The sequence below is a fragment of the Chlorocebus sabaeus genome, chromosome 11, assembly GCF_047675955.1.
Source record: "Chlorocebus sabaeus isolate Y175 chromosome 11, mChlSab1.0.hap1, whole genome shotgun sequence".
Classification (NCBI taxonomy): domain Eukaryota; kingdom Metazoa; phylum Chordata; class Mammalia; order Primates; family Cercopithecidae; genus Chlorocebus; species Chlorocebus sabaeus.
Window position 1 is genome coordinate 42291674 of NC_132914.1, and position 26165 is coordinate 42317838.

Here is a 26165-nt window from a genome sequence, read left to right on the forward strand (position 1 = left end):
GATGTACTTTTCCTAGTTCTCCCACTGAGTACAACTAGACATCATATACAAAACAAACACAGAAGAATCTAGAAGATAGAGAAAAAAAGATATTCAGGATCCAAGGAACAATATAGTAGTGAGTTCAATGGGTTTCCATTCTGTGTCATATATCCTAGACTCGGAGTTAAGAAGCCTACAATCTGGAAATATCAATGAATGTAGACCTAAAAAATCCTCAAGATGAGCCTGCTTTCTCTAGCTGAAGGACAAAGAAAGGATCAGTCTAGCAAGACAGAAACTTATAGATAATAATCTCTCTGTTCCAGTCAAACATCACAGAAAAAACTGTGGCCCCATCCCAAACCATGCCAAACAAAAGCTAAGTGAGAAGCCTATATTTCTACCCTGTTCAAGCAGAAATGAGGCACCTAACACCAGAATAGTGTCAGAGAAGGCCAAGTTGAGAGCCAAGAATTTTAACCCTGCCAGGTAGTAATGAGGTCCTCCATAGCACTAGTGAAGACCATACAATGAGGAGCCTGGACCTCCATCTCAACTTGGAAGTAATGAAGCACACTTCCCTTTCCCCATTGGGATAGTATCAAAGGAGGCCTACTGAGGAGTCAGGAATTTTATCATCATCCAGCAGTAATGAAACCACCCCGACCACAGTGCCAGCAGAAACCATATAGGAAGCTAGAACTTCCCCCAACTCAGAAAAAAAAGAAGCTTCCCCCTCAGCTGTCAACAAAGGCAAGTGGGGAATCTAGACTTCTACCTCCACCTGGCAGTAACAAGATGCCACCCTCCCTCTGCCAAAGCAGTGTGAGAGAGAGCTGGCTAAAACAGGTGGGTTACATAAGATTCAAGTCTCAGAACATGATACAAACATGTCCAGGTTTCAGTAAAAAATCATTCATTATACCAAGAACCAAAGAAATCTCCAATTTATTGAAAAAAGAAGAAGAACAGATATCAAGACTAAAATGATAAGGATGTTAGAATTACTGAACAAATATTTTAAAGCAGCATTGACAAAAACAATTATGAACAGACTTAAATGAAGAAAATATAGAATGTTTCAGAGAAAAAGAAAAATGGGAAAAAATTTAAAAAGAAATAGAAATTTCAGAACCAAAAAAATACAATAATGGAAATGAAAAGCTCAATGGATAAGCTAAACAGCAGAATGGAAGTGACTGTGAAAAGAATCAGTTATCTGGAAGACAGAAAAAAAGGCATCCAATGTGACAAATAGAAAGTAGACAAAAAAGAAGATAGAAAAAAAAGTTGAACAGACTTAAAGAGCTGTGAGATTATAACAAAAGATCTAACATTTGTATCACTAGCATCCAAGAAAGAGAGGAGAAAGGAGGCGAGCTTAAAAAACAATGTTGAAGAAATAATGGCTGAACACCTTCCAAATTTGGCAAGAGATATAAACTCACAGATTTAAGAATCTAAGGAAACTCTAAACAAGATAAAACAATTTTTAACTTCATATCAAGCCATATCATAATTAATCTTCTGAAAACTAAAAACAAAGAAAAAATACTGAAAGTAGACAGAAAATCTTGCACATTAAGTGCAAGGAAAAAAATAGAGTAACAGTGTATTTCTCAGCAGAAACCAGGAAGCCATAAAGAAGTGGTAAAACATTTTTCATGTGACAAAAGCAAAAAGAGCTGTTTACATAGAATTGTATACCCAGCAAAAACATCCTTCAGGAATGAAGGAGAAATCAAGACATTCTCAGATAAAGGAAAACCAAGAGAATTTATCATGATAAGACCTACTTTAAAAGAACAGCAAAATAATGACCTCTAAACAGAAAGAAAAATATAAAATAAAAAGTTTTGGAACATCAGGAAGATACAAAGAACATAGTATGTAAAAAAAAAAAAAAGGTAAATACAATAAGCTTTCCTCCTCCTCTTGAGTTTTCTAAAGTGTGTTTGACAATTGAAGCAACAGCTCAAAATTGAAGCAAAAGAGTTTGTGTCCTAAATGTATGTTTTAAAAAATTTCAAGAAATTATATTATAAATGAGTGAGGGTAATGAAACATAAAGAGAGCTAAAATTTCTATACATCACTCAAACTGGTAAAATGACTATACGAGCAATCAGTTACAAGTTATGTATATATAATGGAATACCTACAACAACCACTGACAAAGCTATTCAAAGAGACACACTCATAGACACACAGATAAAATGCAATTGTAAAACAAGTAACCCATGGTAACAAAAAAAACAGAAAAATAAAACAAAGAGAGAACAAACATAAAATAAAAAATAAAGTGGCAGATAAACTCAAGCATATAAATAATTTTATTAAAAGTAAATAGTTTACATGCATCAATTAAAAGAAAGAGATTAGCAGGAGGGATTAAAAACCATGACAATATTCTGTTGGTAAGTAACTCACTTCAAATATAACAGTCTAGGCAGTTTGAAAGTAAACAAATAGAAAATAATATATACTGAAACTATTAATCAAAGGAAAGCAGAAGTGGCTATATTAATTTCAGAAAAATATATTTCAGAGCAAAAAAAATACCAAAGACAGACAGAGATGCCATAAAATGATGAAAAAAAATCAATCCATTAAGAAGACACAGCAGTTCTAAATATGTATTACCAAAAACACAGAAATGCAAAATATGTGAAGCAAAAACTGATAGAATTAAAAGAATAAATGGTTAAATCCACAATTACAGTTGGAGACGTCAACACTCCTGTTTCAATAATTACTTGAACAACTAGCCAAAATATCAAGAATGTATAACTCAAAAATGCCATCAACCAACAGAATCTACTCAACATTTACAGAACATGCCACCCAACAACGACAGAACACACATTCCTTTCAAGTTCCCAAGGGATATATGCCAAGACAGGCCATATCTTGAGCCATAAAATAAACTTCAACAAAACAACATTTTAAAAAATTTAAATCACTTAAAGAGTGTGCTTTCCAACTGCAACAGAATCACACTGAAAATTAATAACCAGACAATCTCCAAATGCTTTGAAACTAAATATATTTCTAAATAATCCACATGTCAAAGAGGAAGTCTCAGGGAATTTTTAAAAATACATAAAACTAAATTAAAATTAAATATCAAAATTTGCCAAAAAAAAAAACAGGTAAAGCAATACTTGAGAGAGAAATTTATAGCACTAAATGCATATATTAGAAAAGAAGATAAGTCCCAAATCAATAAGCTCCAACCTCAAGAGCAAAGAAAAGAAAGAGCAAAATAAACACAAATCAAGTGGAAGTAAGGAATTAATAAAGAGCAGAAATCAATAAAATTTAAAAAATAGAGAAAAATCAATGAGCCGCAAGTTGGTTCTTTGAAAAGTTCAATAAAATTAATGAACTAACAAAGAAAAAAAAGAAAAGATATCAATATTAAGAGATAAACATGAGATCTCATTACAGACCTTGCAGATATTGAAAGGTAAATATGGGAATACTAGACTCTAGACAAAAAATTGACAAATGACACAAAATGAACCAATTCTTCAAAAACACAACTTACAGAATATGAAACAGATTACTTGTATAGTCCTATAATTTTTTAAGAAAAGTGAACTCATAAATTTAAAACTCCAAAAAATTAAATCTCCAGGCCCAGATAGTTTCATTGCAGAATTTTCTCACATAATAAAGGAAGTCATAAGAATTCTACACAATCTCTTCCAGAAAGTAGCAGAGAGAAAAACTACTAAATTCATTTTATGTAGTTTATATTGCCCTGACACCAAAAAACAGTTAAAAATAGTACAAACAAGTGAAACCAAAGACAATATGCTTCCTGAGTATATACATAAAAACTGTTAACAAAATATTAACAAACAGAATTCAGCAATATATAAAAACAATGACACACCATAATCAAGTGGGGTTTATTCCAGGGATGCCAGGCTGGTTCAATATTTGAAAATCAATCCACTATACTGACTAACAAAGGAATGAAATTATTTTATCATATTGACTTATGCCGAAAAAGCATCTGACAAAATTCAACACCCATTCAAGATGAAACTCTCAAAAAAATAAGAACAGGAGAACTGTCTCAACCTAATAAAAAGCAACTATAAATAAACTACAGTTAACATCATACTTAATGGTGAAAGACCAGATGTTTTCTCCCTAACAACAGGAATAAGGCAAACCTCTCACTCCCAAACAATCTTATTCAATATAGTGCTGAAAGCTCTGGTCAGTGCAATAAGAAAAGAAAACAAAAGAAAGGAAAAGAAAAAATAAAGAAAAAAGAAAAGAAAATAAAGGAAAGGAAAAGAAAGAAAAGGAATACAGAACAGAAAGGAAGAAGTTAGAAAGTCAATATTTGCAGATTACATTATTACCTACATAGAAAATCTCAATATCTAGAGGAGTTGGCACCATTCCTTCTGAAACTATTCCAAACAACAGAAAAAGAAGGATTCCTCCCTAACTTATTTGATGAGGCCAGCATCATCCTGATGTCAAAACCTGGCAGAGACACACACACAAAAAAAGAAATTTCAGGCCAATATCCCTGATAAACAACCATGTGAAAATCCTCAATAAAAAACTAGCAAAGCAAATCCAGCAGCACATCAAAAAGCTTATCCACCATGATCAAGTCGGTTTCATCCCTGGGATGCAAGGCTGATTCAAGATACGCATATCAATAAATGGAATTCATCACATAAACAGAACCAATGACAAAAAAAAAAATGATAATCTCAATAGATGCAGAAAAGGGCTTTGATAAAATTCAACACCTCTTCATGCTAAAAACACTCAATAAACTAGGTATGGATGTAACGTATCTCAAAATAATAAGAACTATTCATGACAAACCCATAGCCAGTATCATACTGAATGGGCAAAAGCTGGAAGCATTCCCTTTGAAAACCAGCACAAAACAAGAATGTCCTCTCTCACAACTCTTATTCAACACAGTATTGGAAGTTCTGGCCAAGGCAATCAGGCAAGAGGAAGAAATAAAGTGTATTCAAATAGGAAGAAGGAAGGCAAATTGTTTTGTTTGCAGGTGACATGATTGTATACTTAGAAAACCCCATTGTCTCAGCCCCAAAACTCCTTAAGCTAATAAGCATCTTCAGCAAAGTCTCAGAATACAAAATCAATGTGCAAAGATCACAAGCATTCCTATACACCAATAACACAGAGCCAAATCATGAGTGAACTTCCATTCACAATTGCTACAAAGAGAATAAAATACCTACGAATACAACTTACAAGGGATGTGAAGGACCTCTTCAAGAAGAGCTACAAACCACTGCTGGAAATAAGAGAGGACACAAACAAATGGAAAAACATTCATGCTCATGGATAGGAAGAATCAATATTGTGAAAATGGCCATACTGCCCAAAGTAATGGATAGATTCAATGCTATCCCCATCAAGCTACCATTGACTTTTCTTCACAGAATTAGAAAAAAACTACTTTAAATTTCATTTGGAGCCAAAAAAGAGCCCGTATAAACAAGACAATCCTAAGCAAAAAGAATAAAGCTGGAGGCATCACGCTACCTGACTTCAAACTATACTATAGGCTACAGTAACCAAAACAGCTTGGTACTGGTACCAAAACAGATATATAGTCCAATGAAACAGAACAGAGGCCTCAGAAGTAACACCACATATCTACAACCATCTGATCTTTGACAAACCTGACCAAAACAAGCCATAGGGAAAGGATTCCCTATTTAATAAATGGTGCTGGAAAAACTGGCTAGCCATATGCAGAAAACTAAAACTGGATCCCTTCCTTACACCTTATACAAAAATTAACTCAAGATGGATGAAAGACTTAAATGTAAAACCCAAAACCATTAAAACCCTAGAAGAAAACCTAGGCAAGACCATGCAGGACATAGGCATGGCAAAGACTTCATGACTAATACACCAAAAGCAATGGCAACAAAAGCCACAATTAACAAATGGGATCTAATTAAAATAGAGAGCTTCTGCACAGCAAAAGAAACTATCATCAGAGTGAACAGGCAACCTACAGAATGGGAGAAAATTTTGGCATTCTATCCACCTGACAAAGGGCTAATATCTAGAATCTACAAGGACCTTACATAAATTTACAAGAAAAAAAACAGCTCCATCAAAAAGTGGACGAAAATAAGACACTTTTCAAAAGAAGACATTTATGCAGCCAACAAAACATATGAGAAAAAGCTCATATTGCTGGTCACTAGAGAAATGAAAATCAAAACCACAATGAGATACCATCTCATGCCAGTTAGAATGGCGATCATTGAAAAGTCAGGAAGCAACAGATTCTGGAGGGGATGTGAAGAAATAGGAACACTTTTACACTGTTGATGGAAGTGTAAATTAGTGCAACCTTTGTGGAAGACAGTGTGGCAATTCCTCAAGGATCTCAAACCAGAAATACCCTTTGACCCAGCAATCCCATTACTGGTTATATACCCAAAGGATTATAAAGCATTCTACTATAAAGACACAGGCACATGTATGTTTACTGTAGCACTATTTACAATAGCAAAGACTTGGAACCAACACAAATGCCCATCAATGATAGACTGGATAAAGAAAATGTGGCACATATACACCATGAATTGCTATGCAACCATAAAAAAGGATGAGTTCATGTCTTTTGCAGGGACATGGATGAAGCTGGAAACCATCATTCTCAGCAAACTAACACAGGAAGAGAAAACCAAAAACTGCATGTTCTCACTCATAAGTGGGAGTTGAACAATAAGAACACATGGACACAGAGAGGAGAACATCACATACTGGGGCCTGTTGGGGGAAGGGGGCAGGATGAGGGAGAGTATTAGCACGAATACCTAATGCATGCAGAGCTTAAAACCTAGATGATGGGTTGATGGGTGCAGCAAACCACCATGGCACATGTATACCTATGTAACAAACCTGCACGTTCTGCACATGTATCCCAGAATTTAAAGTATATAAAAAAAACTATCAGAACCAATAAGTTAATTTGGCAGGGTCACAGGATACAAGATGACATATAAAAATAATTATATTTCTACATACTAGCAATAAACACATGGATACCAAAATTAAAAATATAATTTACAATTACACAGAAAATTTAAAACTACTTAGGCATAAATCTAACAAAACATAAACAGGTCTTATATACTGAAAACAATATAATAGTGATGAAAGAAATAAAAAATCTAAATTAATGAATAAATATACCATGTGCATAAATTGGAAGACTCAATAAAGAAGTCAATTCTCGCCATCGTGAATAAATGTTTAATATAATTCCTATCAAAATAATGGCAAAAAATTTAGCTATAGACAACATTATCCTAACATTTATATGGAAAGGCAAAAAATTTATATCAAAATTTATATGGAAGGACATTTAGGCTATTCAAACTGGAATAGCTGATATAGTTTTGAAGAAGGAATAAAGTAGGAAGAATCAATCTACCCAATTTGAAGACATTATACAGTACAGTAATCAATACTATGTAGTATGGGCAGAGGGATAGTCACATATCTCATATAGACAGAGAATCAAGAATATATCCACACAAATATGACCAACTGATATTTTTACGAAAGAGCAAAGGTAATCCAACGGAGAAGAATCTAGCTTTTTCAAAAATGGTGCTGGAGCAACTGAACATCCAAATGTTAAGGGGAAAAAAAAATGTTAATTTCAGTCTCACACCTCATGCCAAAACCATCTCAACATGGATCACAAACTTAAATATTTTTGACTTTTAGGACAAAAAAAAAAGGATAAAATGTTACGGATTTAAGTCTACACAATGAGTTCTTGGAGTTGTCACCAAAAGCACTATCCATAAAAGGTAAAAATTGATAAACTGGACACCACTAAAAAGGGAAACTTTTGTGCGTTTTAAGACCCTGTGAAAAGATGAAAAGACATGCTACAGTTTGGAAGAAAATATTTACAAATCAAATATCTGACAAAGGACTACTAGCTAGAATATAAAAGAACTCTCGAAACTCAGCAATTAAAAAAACAGTTGGAACATGGGGAGAACGGTATCATTATGGCACGTGAGAGGCAGGAATAGATTGCAGCTCCAACTTGGATGGACAGAGCAGTGTGTGGAGGCTTGCATGATGAATTTTAGCTCCAGATCGACTGCAAGAATAAACCAGGAATCCTGAGAAGACCCACGGACCCTCTGAAGGAAGCAGATTACTCCTGCAGGACACCGGAGATACCCTGAACACTGAGTGCTCCAATTGTGGAAATGGGAAAGGGAGTTCCTCTTCTCCCAAACACACACCCCCACTGGGGAAACTGAAGATCTGTTTGAGGGACGAGTTTCCAAACTTACCGGGAGCTGAGTCAATCTAGAGAGCCCAGTGAAATACAAGGGTAGAGGAAGCAGTGGGAAAGGCCTTAGGAGCTCACTGGGTCCCCAAGCAGGCCATTCCTGCCTAGCACCACAGGGATCCTTTGGGAGGATGCCCAGAGGCATGGGAGAAGGCAGAAGGAAATCTCAAGCTGGCAGCAGGAAATCTCAAGCTGAACTTTGTAACAATTTAAACTGGGCAAGAAGCCTCCTGGCCAGAACTTGGAGGAGGGGACAAATATGGTGTGCAGACTCCATAGGTGGGGAAAGAACCAAAGCTCTGTTCTTTTGCAGCTGGGAGGTGGGTAGCCTGGAGCAAGTTCTTAAGTCCAGCTCACCCACCGCCTGGAAACAGACTTGGGGCTGTTGGGGCAGGGCACAGTGGGAGTGAGACCGCCCCTTTGGATTGTGTGGGAGTTCAGTGAGGCCTGTGACTGCCAGCTTTCCCCCACTTCCCTGACAACCTTAATGACTCAGCAGAGGCAGCCGTAATCCTCCTAGGTTCACAAATCCATTGACCTGGGAACCTCACCCCCATCCCCGACAGCAGCCACAGCAAGATCTGCCCAAGGAGAGTCTGAGCTCAAACACGCCTAGTCCTGCCCCCACCTGATGGTCCTTCCCTACCCACCCTGGTAGCTGAAGACAAAGGACATATACTCTTGGGAGTTCTAGGGTCCTGCCCACTGCCGGTTCCTTTCCATGCTACCACAGCTGATGCTCTCTGGAAAGTGCCACCTCCCAGCAGGAGTCCAACCAGCACAAAAATAGAGCACTAAGCCACCAAAGCTGAAAATCCTCACAGAGTCCATTTCACCCCGCTGCCACCTCCACCAGAAAGGGTGCTGGTACCCACAGCTGAGAGACCCACAGACAATTCGCATCACAGGACTCCGTGCAAACAATCCCCAGTCCAGCGCAGAGCTGGGTAGACTTGCTGGGTGGCTAGACCCAGAAGAGAGATAACAATCACTGCAGCTTCACAGGAAGCCACATCCATAGGAAAAGGGGTAGAGTACTACATCAAAGGAATACCCTGTGGGAAAAAGAATCTGAACAACAGTCTTCAGCCCTAGACCTTCCCTCTGACAGAGCCTACCTAAATGAGAAGACACCAGAAAACCAACTTTGATAACATGAGAAAACAAGGCTCTTTAACACCCCCCAAAAATCACACTAGTTCACCAACAATGGATCCAAACCAAGAAGAAATCCCTGACTTACCTGAAAAAAAATTCAGGAGGTTAGTTATTAATCTAATCAGAGAGGCACCAGAGAAAGGTGAAGCCCAATGCAAGGAAATCCAAAAAAAGATACAAGAAGTGAAGGGAGAAATATTCAAGGAAATAGATAGCATTAAAAAAAATCAAAACTTCAGGAAACATTGGATGCATTTATGGAAATGCAAAATGCTTTGGAAAGTCTCAGTAATAGAATTGAACAAGTAGAAGAAAGAAATTCAGAGCTCAAAGACAAAGTCTTCAAATTAACCCAATCCAACAAAGACATAAGAAGAGAGTTGGTTGTTGTTGTGTGTTGGTTATCCTCCACATAAGAGATACAGAACCACTAAAGAAAGAAGAATGAGAAAATATGAACAAAGCCTCCAAGAAGTCCGGGATTATGTTAAATGACCAAACCTAAGAATAATTGTGTTCTTGAGGAAGAAGAGAATTCTAAAAGCTTGGAAAACATATTTGGGGGAAAAATTGAGGAAAAATTCCCTGGCCTTGCCAGAGACCTAGACATCCAAATACAAGAAGCACAAACAACACCTGGGAAATTCATCACAAAAAGATCATCGCCTAGGCAAATTGTCATCAGGTTATCTAAAGTTAAGACGAAGGAGAGAATCTTAAGAGCTGTGAGAAAAAAGCACCAGGTAACCTATAAAGGAAAACCTATCAGATTAACAGCAAATTTCTCAGCAGAAACCCTGTAAGCTAGAAGGGATTGGGGCCCTATCTTCAGCCTTCTCAAACAAAACAATTATCAGCCAAGAATTTTGTATCTGGTGAAACTAAGCATCATAAATGAAGGAAAGATATAGTGTTTTTGAGACCAAGAAATGTTGAGAGAATTCATCACTACCAAGCCACCACTACAAGTACGGCTAAAAGGAGCTCTAAATTTTGAAACAAATACTGGAAAAACATCAAAACAGAAGCTCCTTAAAGCATAAATCACACAGGACCTATAAAACAAAAATACAATGTAAAAATCAAAAACAAAAAACAACAACAACAACAAAAAAGCCAAAGTACACAGGCAACAAAGAGCACGATGAATGTAATGGCACCTCACATTTCAATACTAACGCTGAATATAAATGGCCTAAATCCTCCACATAAGAGATACAGAACCATTAAATGGATAAGAACTCACCAACCAACTCTCTGCTGCCTTCAGGAGACTCACCTAACACATAAGGACTTACATAAACTTAAAGCTGTGGAAAAAAAGGCATTTTATGCAACGTGGACACAAAAAGCCAGCAGGGGTAGCTATTCTTCTATCAGAAAAAAACAAACTTTAAAGCAATAGCAGTTAAGAGACAAAAAGGGACATTATATAACGGTAAAAGGCCTTGTCCAGCAGGAAAATATCACAATCCTGAATATATATGCACCTAACACTGGAGCTCCCAAATTTATAAAACAATTACTAATGACTTAAGGAGATCAACAATAAGAAGAAAGTTCAAGTAGATAAATACACACACACACACACATATATATAGTATTCCGTCATATATATATGACGTATATATAGCCATAAAAAGGCATGAATTAATGGCATTTGCAGTGACCTGGATGAGATTGGAGACTATTATTCTAAGTTAAGTAACTCAGGAATGGAAAGCCAGACATCCTATGTTCTCACTGAGATGTGGGAGATAAGCTATGAGGACACAAAGGCATAAGAACAATACAATGGACTTTGGGGACTTGTGGGGAAGCCTAAGAGGGGGCTGAGGCATAAAAGACTATAAATAGAGTACAGTGTATACTGCTCGGTATATAGCTCTTGCAATAATTCATAGGAGATGTGATGGTGTCTTGGACCAGGGTAGTAACAGTAGATTGTTGGGGAGTTGTTTAATTTTGCATATATTTGGAAAATAGAGCTGATAGAATTTGCTGATATGGAATTTTGAAAGATGAAACTAAAAAACAAAATAGTCAAGTTGGAGCTTTTGACTCCAAAGTTTTGTACTTGAGCAAATGGAAGACAAGAGATGCCACTGATTGAGATGGAGACCGTAAGAAGAGCAAGTTTAGATAAGGTGAATCGAGTATTTAAATTTAGATATGTTATATTTAAGGTACCTAATGAACATTCAAGAGGACATATAGAAAGGACAGCTAGATCTGTAAGTCTGAGGTGAACGGAGGTCCATATGGGCATGAGAATATGGAGGTAACAGGCATATAGACCACATTGAAAGCCACGAAGGCATAGGGATTCCCTAGGGAATTATTATAGATTTAAAAAGGCACTTTGACATTTTGAGGAAGCAGCAAAGGAAACCAGGGTGGCCAGGGAAACTACAGAAGAAAAAAGTGAGAGTGGTGTCTCAAAGGCCCAGTGATGAGGATGATGCCTCAAAAAAGAGGGAATGATCAACTGTATCAAACGCCATTGACAGGTCAAGTAAGATGAAGACTTAATCTCTGGATTTAGCAAAAATCAGAGATTATGCTATTTCAGAAAACTTTTTAGGGGACCCTAAAGCTATTTCAGAAAACTTTTTAGGGGAGAAAGCGGACTTGAAGTAGGTTCAAGAGACAATGGGCAAAGAGAAGAAAGAGACAATAAATGGAGACACTTTGAAAGAAATGGGAAGGCAAATGCTGAGAGATATGTCAACAGATTTTTCTTTATTTTTACTGGTGAGAAACACTGTACATGCTTATATGCTGCTGGGGATAATCCTGTAAAAAAAGGAAATTAGCCAAAATTGAAAGAGAAAAGAAACTGGAATAAAAATGAAGTCATAAAGTAAAACACAGATTAACTTTATATTTTAACTACATAAAAATTAATTTTTTTTCAATGGAAAAGACACCATAAATAAACAACAAATGACATTCTATAAGACAAAATAAAATACATAATACATCAGAGGTTAATATCCACAATATATGAAGTGCATCTATAAGTCAATAAGAAAAATCAGCTAGATGGATTTTTTTATTGACTTATCTATCTGCCAATCAGATTAGCAAAAATTAAGCAGATTAATAATATCCAGTGTCAATCATAATGTGGGGAAATATGCACTCTGATACATGATTTGCAGTAACATAAATTGACAAAAACTTTTTTGAAAGGCAGCTTGGTGAAACTATCAACACTGTAAATGTGCATACTCTTTAAATGAGCAATTCCAAATCTAAAAATCTATCCTACTCAAATAATAGTACAAATTAGCAATGACATATGTAGAAGTTGCTCACGGAAGATGTATTTAAAATGGTGAAAAACTGATAAAATTCCAATTATTCATTCATATAGAAAATGTAATACATTCATATTCTAGAACACTAGGCCACTCTACAAAAGAATGAGGTTCTTACATGAAACAATATCATAGTGTACTATTAAGTAAACAAAAGAGCTGTCTATAACCACATTTTGTTTAACAAAACTCTGTATGTGTATGTGTGTGTCTGTAAATATATAAAATATGAAGTAAATTGATATTTTAAGATAAAAAAGAAAAAGGTAAACCACCAGTCAAGAATATAAATTATTTAGAAATTACAAAGAATGAATAAAATACCAACTTGTTTGTTTTATCCAAAAGACACCAACCAGAGAGTCCCTTTTTTCTTCTTATTTAGCAGCAAGTATTCATTATTTAATCAATTCAACTAGTGAGTTCTATAATAATAAAGTGTGTTTGCATTTTTAAACAATAACATCAGCAAACGCATCATCCTATTGCTAAATACCTGTCAGTTCTCAACATAATGAGGCAAGAACTCGATTGTTGCTATCATGTCCCCACTTTTAGAAATTATTAGAAATAGCACCTGTATTGAATTCCTAAACCCAAGCCACTAAAAGTAGCCTTTAGTAACAATGAGGGTGATGCTATACCCTACAAACAAGAACAGCTCTTAGGGAGTTCAATTATTTCAGCAAAAGTTACATTTTCATTAGCATAATTCACTCAGGTTTTTTTAAATGAAATAGATAAGTAATCCATCAAAAATGTGTGAGTAGAAAAATAAGTAATGATATAAAATACTTAGAAGTGTACCTGACACTTGGTTAGTACTCAATAACATTAGCTATCATTAATAGAAAGGAAGACATGTCAAAAGGAATCAATCCAGAATTCAATTCTTATAGTTTTGAAACAGAATGTCTTCAAAATCTGGTACCATTAAGATGTACAAAACCATATGAATACATGAAACTACTGAAAATATGATAACTGTATAGTTGTAAGTTTTATAACGAACCCTGGCATACTTTGATCAATCATTTTTCTAAATACAGTCGTATTCGCTTCAGGAAGTCCACTGTTCCCCACTGGATGGAGTCTCAGTAGGACACAGCCCTGGCTCCCCGCATTGTCCCCTTCCTGCCTCCCTACCAAGGCTCAGCATAGCAGGGTGGTTGAACAGCTAAACCCTAAATTCAGATCACTGGGTTCACATCCAGGCACCCCTCCTAGTGACAGTAAGCTACTTCACCCCTATGTGTTTCATCTGGTTAATCCACTCTATAATAGTACTTGCCTCATTGGATTTTTGTGAGGATTTGAATGAGTTGATTTAAGAAAGCACTCAGAACAATACTCAGTACATACAAAATACTCAGGAATAGTAGTAGATGTCAGCTATCATTTCCATTTCAAAAAGGAAAGGGCTCAAATCTTCCCACTGTCTTCCCTTGGTATAATTAGAGGCAAGACCATGACACACCCTTCCAACAGACATGCTTTCCAGAGACAGAATCTGATGCAGCACAGCAAGGAAGGGAGGACAGGTAGTACCTCCCTGTGCAGGCGGGAGCAGCACCCTAGTCAGTTATGCTAAGATCACTGTGCATTTTGCTTCCTGTTTGCTCACCCATCAGGGTACCTCTCGTTATTTTCTAGCTCTAATTCTGGTGTACCAGCCTCCTATTAGTTCTGTAAACTGCTCTCTCATCTGCAACCTCCCCAGATCACCTTTCAACCAAGAGTTCTAACCAACACATTAAAATTGTGACTACTGGGAAAATACATAATTGGAATAAAATGTACCAACATTGTAAACATAATTGTTTGAGTGACAGAACTATGAGTAATTTTTAACCTTATTTTTAGTATCCTTTATCTTCCCTTTTGTCTTTAATGAGCACTTACTACCTTAAACTGAAAATCACATTATAAATCCCAGGAAGATAATTTGTCACACTTGAACATATCTTGTCTCCCTGATTTGTTATTCAGAATTTTGAGAGTTAGCTGGAATCAGAAATAAAGTTCACCTTTTATAGTAATTTATGCCCTTGTTATTCAAATATCCTTTGCATTGGCAGAAATATAAACTAATTTAAGATTAGGTTTCCAAGAAATAGGCAACGGTGGCAGGGCATCATTCATTTTAAGAACCTCCTTCATCATTCAAGACCAAAGGATAAAAATAGGGTCGTGTCTCATATGACAAAAAGGTTGCACACAACATAAAATGAGAATTTTTTCTGCTGCCTTAAGTTAAGCCTAAATAGGAAAATTATCAGATCATCTCAGTACATTAAACTACAGCCCAGATATAAATTAGTCACCTAAAGAAAAGCCACATGTACTTCTAGTGCCAAATATATTATCAGTGTAGCTTATGGATGGTACAATTGCAACGTATTTACATGCATAGGCTTTGGAATTGAAAACACAGCTCAGCCTCTCACTACTACCTGTGACCTAGGTAGATCATCTAACCTCTCAATTTCCTCACCTGTTCAAGAAGATTCAATGTGATAATCCATACTAAGCAAGATGCCTGAAACATAGTAAGCACTCAGTAAATGACAACTATTTTTATTATTAGTCAATAATCCCAATTAGGCATCATTTATAAGGTCCAGATTCTTAAGGCTGATTCTGTGAATAACAAGCAATTTGAATATGTTTTTTTAAGTGCAAGAATGCAGAAGCCAGGAAATAAACAAGGCAAAAACAGATTAATCCACTCTAGTGGATTCATCCAACTAGTGGATAGCACTGGTATTGCAGGGACTCTAGTATAACTAATGAAATATAGTGAACTACAGTGGTAGAGCCAAAATTATTGTGAGTTAGGTGGCTTTCCTCATTTATTATAGAAAATTGGCTGTTTCATCTTGCTACTTTTAGTGATTCCCTCACATGTTAAGGGAGATGGGAGAGCAAGTAGAAAACAGTGCATTTTTTGGCATCCCTTATTAGAAACATTTTTCTGATATTTTTGTTCACTCATTTATTTTAATGGTATTTGTTCATTTGCAAGACAGTATAATGCAGCAATTTAAGAGGACTCAGAGTCTCTTAATCCTGTCTCCACAGTTTACTAACTGTGATAACAGACAAGTTAAAAATTCTCTCTAAGCCTCAGTTTCCCCCTTCCCCATCCAAAGAGGATAATAAGAGTGGTAAACGTCTATGATTATTTTAACAATTAAATGAACTAAAGGTTGTAAGTGCTTACTTTGCACAATTCTTAGTAAAGAGTAAACACTCCATACATGTCATTATTATGACTTACATTTCCTATGATACAATTATACATTCTATTAAAATATCAGCAAAATTTCAGGATGGGTTTTAACTTAATTAAGTATGAATCTCATGAACGGAAAGTGTTTTAACAAGAATCTACCCAAATAATGGTGCTTAGATCTCATCTACGATATTCCTGTCAAAATGATTATCTAGTTTGAATATATCCAGTGACCAAAAATCATGACTTCCAGACACAGACCATTTCATTTTTAATTTTAAATATTTTTTCTTACATTAAAGCCTAAAGAAAAGAGGTGTCTTAATAATAACGTTTTAGTTTAATTATTCCAACAAACGTTTACTATGGTACTGAGAATCTGTCAATAAACAAAGCTAAACAACCCTGTAGCTTAAAGACCCTCAGTAATAAACACATCATTAAGTGAAAATTAGGTTTAGTTGTTTCAAAACTAATAATAACACTACTATAAAAGTCTTGTTACAAGAAAAGGAATGCAGCCAAATCACTGAGGATAACAAAACTTTTTCATGAATAATATAGCTAGGAGCCAAAATTATATCACCAAGAGATAAGATCAGTCACAAATTGAATTAATTCATAATTGAAGCCCTAGCATCCAACATGATGGCTTGAATAACAACCTCTCTATCTTATTACCCTACATAACTGTGCTTAATGTAAAATAAAAGGAAAAAATGGCCACTTGTAAATTACAGGTAACTTATTACTCTTAATGATGAGGCCAGCAAAACACAAAGAAATCCTAAGAAACAACATTTGGAGCTATGATTCTGGAGATAAGAATTAAGTGGCATTGCATACATTTTTCAAACACCAGTTTTCAAAAGGTCCTATGTGAATATTAACACCAGGTATTTAAAAAAGAAAGAAAAGGTATAATAAAGCACTGATAATAAGTGGGGTACTCCACGGCACAGGGGTAGCCAAAAGAGTTAAGGAGTTAAAACAAGCCACTGGATAAAGGGTAGTACCAGCTTAATGCTTAGCTTTCTCATTATCTCAACTCAGTTGTGACTGAAACCAAACAGGTAGAAATTAGAGAAAGACATGGAGAGAAAGGGTTCAAAGAAGTGGCAGGCTCAAGGAACATGAGCCTTCCCTATTGTATCAAGGATGGTCATAAAAGCATAGTGTTGTAAGGTTGGGGACCCACTGGGGAGTATGGTCTGCTTTAATGATCTGAAAATGCACATAGCAAGAGTGCAAAAAATTTGGCTGGCTCACAAATTTTACAGAGGTTTCATAGATTCTATAAAGTCTATTTACGGGCTTCCAAATAAGTATTTCTGAATAATAGGAAATAAAAGCAGAAAGAGTGAAGGCTTATGGCTAGTTGCAAAAGACCTGACAACTTGGCCAGTTGTGTATATACATAAATATATAATTTTTCTGATATAAAATAATAGGTTGCAATTAGACAAAATTTCAGAAAATACACAAAAGGATGATGAAGAAAATTAAAATCATTAATGGTCTGGCTGATCATTTTTGTATGTATCCTTTGCAATATTTTTCATTTAACTGAATATAACTTTGTCTTTCAATGTCAATAAAGTAAACCCACATCCTTTTAAATGGATGTGTGGTATTTTACAGTATAGCTGTATCATAATTTATTTAATATCTAATTTCCTATTAGTTCCTACATTTTCATTCTTAATAAAAATGCTTAATACATGTTTCTTTGTGTATCTGTACAATTATTTTCTTAGAATAAATTATTAGAAATAAAATTGCCAGTTCAAATGGCATTACATTTCAAAGGGATTTATGTTATATTTACCTTCTCATTTATTTCATTCAACAAACACTTTTTGAATGTCTATTTTGTTCTAGGCTCTGTTCTAGGAACATAGGAATATAGAAGTAAACCAAAATGATAAAAAACAGCAGCCTCAAATAAAGTTAATATGTAAAATATATAGGTTGTGTGGTGATAAAAATCTATAGAAAAAGTTAAAGTAGGAAAGGAGAATACAGACTATGAGGGGATGATATTTAACATAGGATGACCAAGGAAAGTTTCATTAAGAAAGTGATGTCTAGTGTAACCCTGAAAGAGAACCATCACCCTGAGGCAGTGGCCTACCTCATAAGTTCAACAAATACCAAAGAAGCCTGAGTGGCAAGAGTGGAATGAGCAAGGGACAGAATAGTAGGAAATTAGGCCAGAAAGGTAAGAAAAGGCAGGGAGGAAGATCATTTAGGGCCTAAGAAGCTAATAAAATAACTTTGGCAGCAGGTAGAAAGCCACCAGATAGTTCTTTGAATTGAATTTCAGTATAATCAACTTGACTGCAGTGTCAGAAATTCACTGTATGGAGAATGAGGAGTTGCAAGTGTTAAAGCAAGGAGATGAGTTTGGAGGCTACTGCTAGTGGTGGCTTGGACAAGGCAGGGTGGTGAGAGGGTCAACTCTGGAGATGTTTTAAAGGTAGAGCAATAAATATTTTCTCAAGATTAACGTGCAAGTGAGAGATACTGAAATCAAGAAACACTTCAAGGATTTTAGCCTGAACATGTGGAAGAAAGTAGCTACCATTTATTGAGAGGAGATGGAGAAGACTCAGGTTTGAGAATGAGTAAGCTTGAAGAGAGTGACAAATTTGACTTCTAATATGCATAGTTTGATATTCAAATTAAATATCCAAAGATATTTATATATCTAATGAAGGTGCAGTTGGGCCACTGGATACATGAATCTGGAGTCCACAGGCAAAGATCAAGACTAGAAAAAATAGGAAATCATTGTTTCATAGAGATGGGATTTAAAGCGATTAGGATGAGATCATCTAGGAAGTGAGTAGACACTGCGTAATGAGGAGGTCTGAGCATCAAGCCTTGGAACAGTCCTACATTGAGATGTCAGGGGTGTGGGGAGGAATGCATTAATGGACTAAGCAGTAAATCCAGAAGAAGGCAAGCTGTGAAGGCCAAGTAAAGAAAGCGTTTGGAAGGAGCAAATAACCTAACTACCTAACGAAATGATGCTCAAAGTCCAACAGAATGACGATTCAGAATTGCAAAATGGATTTAGCAACATGGACATCAGTGGTTACCCTGATTTTTAAAAAAAGTTAATGAAATAGAGAGAGCAAAGCCTCATTGGAGTAGGTTCAATAATAAATGATAGGATGGGAACTGGAGACAGCTAAAAGGAACAGAGAAGGCAATAGATTACCAGTTTCAAAGGTAATATGCAAATGGAGAAAGTCATGAGCCAAATTAATCACTAAAGTCATTGCAGACCAAAAGTATAACAGATGACTCATCCACACATTTCATCAGCAATTGGTAATCACTGCTTTTCCATGTGTATACACACACACAAACACACACACACACATATATTCCTATGTCCAACCATCTCATGAAACCCTCATGTAATAACCTTTTAGTCAATTCTCGTAGGTTTATTAGTAGACAATTTTAATAATAGCAAATATTTGGCTTAGAAAATTTATATTCATATAACTATTTAAAAACCCTACTTTAGTCTTGTTGTTTTATACATTAAATGCACTTCTGGAGTTCATCTGAAGAATTTTAGTAAGAATGTTAGTGTCTCTATTCATACTTTACACTGCCGTATACTTGTGTATGTGTGTGCATGTGTGCACATGTAGTTGTTCCATACTCAGATTTTGGAATCAGGATTAAGATCACTCTGAGAAGTGAACTAAGAAGCATTTCTTTTCTTTTCCACACTCAGGAACAAAGTATATAGCATAAGTATCTGTTCCTTGAAGGTCTGAAAAACTCAACATTAAAAAAATAAAGTTAAGGTCTAATGACTTTAGGATGAAAAGATGAAAAGATCCAATTCTTTGACAAATTTTTATTCCATCATTCCTAAGTGGAATGATGGAACAAAATCATTCAATCAAATTTTCATATGTATTAGTATAAGGTATAAGAATTTGAAATAAATATCACTATTTTTACTGGTGGATAACATGACTATGTGCATAGAAAAAGCAAAATATTCTACAAATAAACTATAGAATTAACAAATGAATTTAACAGGCTCACTGGATAAAACATCAGTGTGCAAAATCCAACTGTATTGCTAACAAATAGAAAATAAAATTTCAAATGATGCCAATTAAAATAACATCAAAATGTCAAATATCCAGGAATTAATTTAACAGAAAATATGTAACAACTCTACAAAATGCCTATGAAACAATACTGAAAGAAATTAATGTTCTCTAATGTAAATATGTAAGTCATCCTTCAAATTTATGTATTTGGGATTTAATGAAATCTGAAACAAAATTTAAGTTGATTCTGAAATTATAAGGAAATGTAAAAAATACAAGTACATATATCTAACATAATCTTGAAAAAAGCAAACTTTGGAGAACTTATGCTACCACATCTAAAATTATTAAAAAGGTATCGTAATTAAATTGTGTAATATTGGCACATGAATAAAAAAGTAGACTAATGGAGCTATATAGATAGTTTAGAAACAGGTTCACACAAATAGGGTAACCTGATTATAGCAAAGGCATTGTAATGCATAGAGAAAAAAACCAGCTGTTAAAAAACTGTGAGGGATCAGTTGGCTATTCATATAGGGTAAAAAAGAACTTTGCAAATGATTTCCACTTTTTTTTTTTTTTTTTTTTTGGAGACGGAGTCTTGCTCTGTCACTCCGGCTGGAGTGCAGTGGCAGGATCTCAGCTCACTGCAACCTCCACCTCCTGGGTTCAAGTGATTCTCCTGACTCAGCCTCCCAAGTAGCTAGGACTACAGGCGTGTGCCACCACGCCCAGCTAATTTTTTGTATTTTTAGTAGAGACTGGGTTTTGCCATGTTAGCCAGAATGGTCTCAATCTCCTGACCTTGTGATTAGCGAGCCTCGGCCTCCCAAAGTGCTGGGATTACAGGCGTGACCCACCGTGCCTGGCCCGATTTCCACTTCTTATTTATCAACTATGCGTATGACCTTTGTGCAATACAGTAAGATCACATTTCCTGAAAACTCAAGGCATCAGTTTGGAGATCAGATTCATTATACCCCAATCTTGATGGCAGCTGCAAACCAGTTCTGCCTCTAGTACCTGCTGCAACTCAAGGGATGTTAATGATATTTGAGAAAAATAAAGAAGTATAACCTTTCACTAATTCTCCAAGTTGGTGTTCATTGAAGTATGGTAAGTTGAGAAAGGGTCAACAGCCCTCTTTCCTTCTTTCCAAAACTCTCCCATCTTACTACCACTTTATAATACATTATTCTAACGTCCAAAATGGTTATAATTTTTCCACTGAATACAGATCAGTATATTAGAGGGAAAAAATAAGAGTTTGATCATTTAAATATAAATACTAGTGGTCCTATTCTGAAGGGTTTTCAGGTGTGTAGGGGGGATAATGTATTTAATATAGCTAAGTTATGAAACATATTTTATTCCAAGGCATTTATTAACTGGGGTGTCACCTTACTTTAATTAAAAGATGAAACTCTTACCCAAGAGTTATTTGTAAAGGATCAAATAAAATATGAATTTCTTTCTACATTATGTTTAAACGTTATTCTACTTTCTACAGAGAGGAAGTGGAGTAAACTGGATCTGTGAAACCATCTGTCATAGGGATTAGTGGTCAAGTAGAGTTCAAAAATATAGAAATTGAATTTAATTGCATTTAATCACCAAATCCTCAGAATACATTTGCTCTGATATGAAAAGATATAGAAATATACAGACACATTAATTCCACAAAGGAATAACATGCTCATTGAGGAATCATTAGTTACTTAGTCATTTGGCATATAAGACACTACTGTACTTAATTTTACTTTAAAATATGGTAAATATGTCACATTTTAGTTCTGAATTTGGTTACTCAAGTCAATCTCTTAATTTTGTGAAAAAAATAAAATTCATCTTTTCTGGATGTAGTTTTACCTGTTAGAGAGGTTTAAGTCAGCTCTGCCTGAAGTTAAAGGGAAGAACTTCGCGATATCTTAAAATCCAATCTATACCTAAACTAAATACTACTATGAATGGAGATGAAAGAAGAGAAAGAGAGTGTTCCCAAGAGAATACGCTAATCTTCTCTTCAATTTCCAGATACCTAAGTGGTTTTATAAGCCTATGAAGGGATGACTGCAATTGCACACTTTCAAATAACAAAGAATTTTTAGGAAGAAAATAATATTCCCCAAATGGTAGCTTTTCATCTTCATCTTTACCTAAAAATGATCCATGATACTTTCAGGGATATGTCCGTCTGGAGTGAGTAAGTGACTCTCAAAGCCCCTCAATGCCCTAAGATTCTATGCAGTATTTCATCTGGCTTCCAACCTTTCTCTTAAGCTAACAGTTTGCTGTCCTAAGATGCTAAAAATCAATAGAAATTATTTAGACCAATAACGCCTGGGCTGTGTAGGAATTTTCAGCAGCTTTATAGGTAACACATTCTGAAAGTATGGGCAGCAATAAAGGAAAAGCATTGATGCATGGAAGACGGCTAGAAGTTCTAGGCAGACGGTATGTGAAAGAGAGAAAGTCATGTGGCAGAGAGTAAGCTGTCAACATTGCATCATCTGCTTTCTGACATGCTTCATGGATCATCATGTCTCCCCTGTTGTTCAGTATAAATAAGAGCCAAGGAAGAAGGCAACAGGATTCATAGGCTACCCACTGAGGTGACATTTTGATTGTTGTGAGCATATTACCTCTGGAGTTCCCAACTGAAATGGGTACAGAACATCCCTAACTAGAGGAAACAGAACCAACCTCACCCTAAATTGTAGCTATTATAGAAATGCCAAAATGCTAGAAATCTTACTGTCAAGTTTTGCCATTAACTTTTTATGGAGAGGCAGTTTGAAAAATTAAAAGACAAAATAGTTACCCAATAATGTAGGCCATGATTTATTTACATTGCCTCAACTTTTCAGTAGGTCATGGTGATGCTGCTGAAATAAAGAAGTAAATTGTGTGAAAGATTTCTGGCTAAAAACTTTTAGTATAAATTAAAAAGCCCAACAGAGAAAAATACATTATTATCATTATTACTATTATCTTCAGAGCACTATAAAACAATAGTGCTAATCCGGTCATTAGAGTTTTTGAGCTTTGAAGGAAATAGAAAGCTCACGGTGCTGCTCAAAAATAAGCAGTTGAGAAGTTGTCAAGATAATAGTTAGGACAATGGGCTGTGACGCCAAGTAGCCTGGTTCAAATGTTGATTCTGCCACTTATTGTAACATCGGACATAAGACTACATCTCCCAGGGTCCCATTTCCTTGTCTATAAGGTAGGAATAATAATGGTACCTACCTCCAAGATTTTTGCAATGAGCATTTAATGAGATTAATCCATGTAAGGAATTTAGGGAACGGCCTGACACAGGGTAGGCACTTAAAGTGTTAACCCTAGCAAATGAAGGGAAAACATTTCCATGCACCTAAGAAGTCAGCCAGCTACCACAAGACCTGATATAAGCAGATGCTCTGTACTTCTCACTCAGTCATTTAGTTGACAAATATTTATTAGCCATCTATATGAGATGTACTGCACCAGGCACAGAGGATACAGAAAAAAAAAAAAAAGAGACAAAGTCCAGCTACTCAAGGAACTTCTCATTTCATCACTTTGTCATTTTCTTGAATCAACATTCCCCAGGATAGTATAAAGCCTTCCCTTTTCATATCTACAGTTCCTGTACTTCTGCCAATCTTTGTTTTACATCACAAGGCATGTTTGCACTGTTTTCGTATTTATCAGTTCATATTACTCTACATTATTGAATCCACTTACAAATGGAGAGTTTAAAAATAAGCACAATTTTTCTTAATGTGATTGAGCAAAACTCCTGCAATAGATCTTGAATTCTGATAAGTCAGAGGTTCAAAAGATTCTGTTGTGTATTTATTTCGGTTACTGGCTAGTGGAAAACAATGAGGTTTATTTTTAAATGAATAAAACATACACTTTAACCAACTATAAACATTCAAAAAAAACGAGGCTCCATTTCACTTATTGCTTACCAATAACTAACTGAAATAAAAAATTTGAAAAGCCATAAACGGAAGAGTCATGTCAGGATAAATGTAAATGCCTTTTAGCAAAATACACCTCCAATATATCATATACACACTCTGTGTTTTCATAAAGGTGTGTGATACATCAGTTCAATATGTGCAATACTGTATATAAAGCTATCAAGAGAAAGGTAGAAAAACTAAGCAAATCATCTTTATGGAAATAAGATGTTATTTTCTCTGAATTTCATTCAGCATACCTAATTACATTTCAATAAGAAAAAAATAAAGTATTTAACGTAAATAGACCTTACATGGTGAATGCTGATATGCATTTGAAATAATATGTGAAAAAAGTTTCTGTTACCAATTTTTAGGAATACACTTTTACATAAATACATATTCTCAAGTTGTTGATACTACCAGAATATGAGTAAGAGTAAGAGTAAAAACGAGTGTCAATTTCCAATTTTATCATTTTATCCATGTCACTAAGAAGCAATAATATCTAATACAGGTGGGCGTGGTCGAGGGATGTAAAGGCAGGTGGGAGAAGGTCTGATGAGGATCAGGATATTGGAATAAAATTAGAATTTCTCCCCGATAAAACACTAATCAAAATCCAAAGGAAAAAATAATGAAGAACTTTTCAGTTCACCAACTTGACCTGGTGAGCAAGGTTAACATCACCAGTGGTAGGGCAGGTTGACATAGTGTGCCTCCAGATATGGTATACTAAGAAGAATCATCCTCATATCTATGGGTTTCCTCACAAGATGCATGTCCTGAGTCATAAGTAAACGTTGGACAGACCCAGGTTGAAGGCCTACAGAATGAAAGGCCTATACTTCTAAGACCATAAAGGATATCAGAGACAGGAAAAGACTGGAACTGCTCCAGATGGAAGAAGATACTGGTAAATGACAACCAAATGCAACATGTGTTCTTGGCTAGAATCCTGGGCCAAGAAGAAAGAGTTTAGATAGTTGGTGATGTTTGAATGGGGTCTGTAGATTAGATAATACAGTAATGTCAATGCTGATTCTTAATTGGAAGGTTATATGTTGGCTAAGTGTGTCAATGTTTGATAAAATATACACTAGAGTATTTAAAGGTGATGAAGTGTCTTGTCAGTAAATGGCTCAGAGGAATAAGAGATGGAGGGTGATGAAGCAAATAAGCTATAAAAATATTTAGGGAGTTCGGGAATCTGTTATAGTGAAGTTTTTTGTAATATGCTTTTAACTTTTTTGTAGGTTTGCAGCTATTTCAATTTTTTAAAATTAAAAGCAAATATTAAATTAGGAAAACTGATGCATATATGCTGCATATATGTAATGGAGGATAAGTTGATATCCTTATTATATAAAGTGTTCTTACAAATAAGCAAGAAAAAGAGCAAGAGTTCAATATGTACAGTCCTGTATATAAAGCTATCAATAGAAACTGTTCATCAATTCAGACACAAATAACTTACTAACAAATATATTTCCAAAATATTCAAATTCACTAATACTCAAAAATTAGTAAATTTTAAAAATTACAGCCAGTTTTCAGATGTTATATTAGCAAAAAATTATTTTAAATATAATGCTCAATGCTTGAAAATGTGCATAGTTTAAGTGTATAGTTAAAAGTTTGAGTGTGCAAGTATATAGTTTAATGTTTAAGTCATTTGCAAAGCAAACTTTTTTCTTGTAATTCACTCAAAACATATCTTACTTCACTTTTGGTGCTGTTCAGACTATTTTTACTGGCTGAATTAAATGGGTTTAAGCTGAAATATTCAATAATTCATGTATTCTGTGATGCATTCAGTATCCTCAAGAATGTGTCATCCCACAATCAAGTGTAATTTTTACAATACCTAAAGTTTTAAATAACCAAAGGTTAAAGTACAAAGGAAAGAAGACAGCATGTCAATCACTTTCCTTCAAAATGCTCAGTGAATAAAAGTACTAAAAAAAGAGGCAAAACATGAATGACTTTATTCAAGTTGTTACAAAACATATCAATACATCCTTTCAACCACAGAAATATAAGACTCCTCTCCAGAATCAGTGGA

General features: G+C 35.2%; 1 protein-coding gene across 1 annotated transcript in view; it reads right to left on the reverse strand.

The window, feature by feature from the left end:
• NELL2 (neural EGFL like 2) overlaps positions 1-26165 on the reverse strand; it is a 351416-nt gene that overhangs the window by 252695 nt on the left and 72556 nt on the right. The window lies entirely within an intron of this gene.